Raw genomic sequence first — 2,500 nt, 5'->3', positions numbered from 1 at the left:
AGCGCGTGCGCCCACGCACCGCGCGGCCAGCACGCCGGGAGGCCCCCCCTCACCGGCCGGGGACGGTCCCACCCAGCCACCGCCGCGTATCGCTTCACACCCACATGCCATTCACGTTCGTGGGCATGGTGGGTATCGCTGAAACAACCGGTTGGTAGCTCAACCGATCGTCGCCATCACTGATTCACCTCTAGCGAGAACAACCGCACCACAACGGTTTACCAGTTGTTCATTTGCGTAACGTCACCAGCAAACGTAGACGTCCATCGCCATTTGCAAATTCAACGATTGTTGCATGCCTGTGTCAGGTGTCACGACACACTATGTCTGCCCACATACACGCAACAACATGTGCACGCTTCGCGAACACGTGGAAGGTGGCCCCCGTACGTATGCGATGTCCATTGCGCGAACGACTGTCAACCGGCCTCTGTCGCATGTCGCAGATGTGGAACGCAGTGCACCATGCTATCACGGTGTGTGAGAAGAGACGACTACGTCTGACAACACGCGCCACTACATCAACAGACGGCTCATGCTGATCGCCATCCACGGCATACCATACTGCAATCCAGCTCTTATAGGGCGACGACACGTAGCTGAGTGCACAATATTTGGACCGTATGGTTCGCCGTTGTTGGCGCAGTCGTGGTACGGTCACACATGTACCACGATGTATCATTCAGTACATGAGGACCAATGTGCAGTACAGTGTGTGATTTGGACGTACAACATCAGCGGACAGTTGACACAAGCCGTACCACAACGTAGGCTGTGCTTCGCCATGCGAATGCCAATGAACAACTGCGAAGGGCATTGAGCATGTACGTCCTGCTGCCATCCGCATTACAGTGTATAGCTGCAAGGTGTTTAACACGAAGCGATACTCTGGGGACCGGGCAGTGCGAGTAGCAAACTATATTGCGGGGGTTGCAGTTAGGCAACACTACACTAATTTAACGCGTCGTATGACAATTACAGAGCAGGTTAAGGCCCAACGTGTGTTGGGTTAAGGCCCAACGTGTGTTGGGTTAAGGCCCAACGTGTGTTGGGTTAAGGCCCAACGTGTGTTGGGTTAAGGCCCAACGTGTGTTGGGTTAAGGCCCAACGTGTGTTGGGTTAAGGCCCAACGTGTGTTGGGTTAAGGCCCAACGTGTGTTGGGTTAAGGCCCAACGTGTGTTGGGTTAAGGCCCAACGTGTGTTGGGTTAAGGCCCAACGTGTGTTGGGTTAAGGCCCAACGTGTGTTGGGTTAAGGCCCAACGTGTGTTGGGTTAAGGCCCAACGTGTGTTGGGTTAAGGCCCAACGTGTGTTGGGTTAAGGCCCAACGTGTGTTGGGTTAAGGCCCAACGTGTGTTGGGTTAAGGCCCAACGTGTGTTGGGTTAAGGCCCAACGTGTGTTGGGTTAAGGCCCAACGTGTGTTGGGTTAAGGCCCAACGTGTGTTGGGTTAAGGCCCAACGTGTGTTGGGTTAAGGCCCAACGTGTGTTGGGTTAAGGCCCAACGTGTGTTGGGTTAAGGCCCAACGTGTGTTGGGTTAAGGCCCAACGTGTGTTGGGTTAAGGCCCAACGTGTGTTGGGTTAAGGCGCAACGTGGGTTGGGTTAAGGCGCAACGTGGGTTGGGTTAAGGCGCAACGTGGGTTGGGTTAAGGCGCAACGTGGGTTGGGTTAAGGCGCAACGTGGGTTAGGTTAAGGCGCAACGTGGGTTAGGTTAAGGCGCAACGTGGGTTGGGTTAAGGCCCAACGTGTGTTGGGTTAAGGCCCAACGTGTGTTGGGTTAAGGCCCAACGTGTGTTGGGTTAAGGCCCAACGTGTGTTGGGTTAAGGCCCAACGTGTGTTGGGTTAAGGCCCAACGTGTGTTGGGTTAAGGCCCAACGTGTGTTGGGTTAAGGCCCAACGTGTGTTGGGTTAAGGCCCAACGTGTGTTGGGTTAAGGCCCAACGTGTGTTGGGTTAAGGCGCAACGTGGGTTGGGTTAAGGCGCAACGTGGGTTGGGTTAAGGCGCAACGTGGGTTGGGTTAAGGCGCAACGTGGGTTGGGTTAAGGCGCAACGTGGGTTGGGTTACGGCGCAACGTGGGTTAGGTTAAGGCGCAACGTGGGTTAGGTTAAGGCGCAATATAGGTTAGGTTAGGTTAAGGCGCAATATAGGTTAGGTTAGGTTAAGGCGCAATATAGGTTAGGTTAGGTTAAGGCGCAATATAGGTTAGGTTAAGGCGCAATATGGGTTAGGTTAAGGCGCAATATGGGTTAGGTTAAGGCACAATATGGGTTAGGTTAAGGCGCAATATGGGTTAGGTTAAGGCGCAATATGGGTTAGGTTAAGGCGCAATATAGGTTAGGTTAAGGCGCAATATAGGTTAGGTTAAGGCGCAATATAGGTTAGGTTAAGGCGCAATATAGGTTAGGTTAAGGCGCAATATAGGTTAGGTTAAGGCGCAATATAGGTTAGGTTAAGGCGCAATATGGGTTAGGTTAAGGCACAATATGGGTTAGGTT

The sequence above is a fragment of the Schistocerca serialis genome, unplaced genomic scaffold (assembly GCF_023864345.2).
Source record: "Schistocerca serialis cubense isolate TAMUIC-IGC-003099 unplaced genomic scaffold, iqSchSeri2.2 HiC_scaffold_1173, whole genome shotgun sequence".
NCBI lineage: Eukaryota > Metazoa > Arthropoda > Insecta > Orthoptera > Acrididae > Schistocerca > Schistocerca serialis.
Note: the sequence above shows the minus strand (reverse complement) of the source record.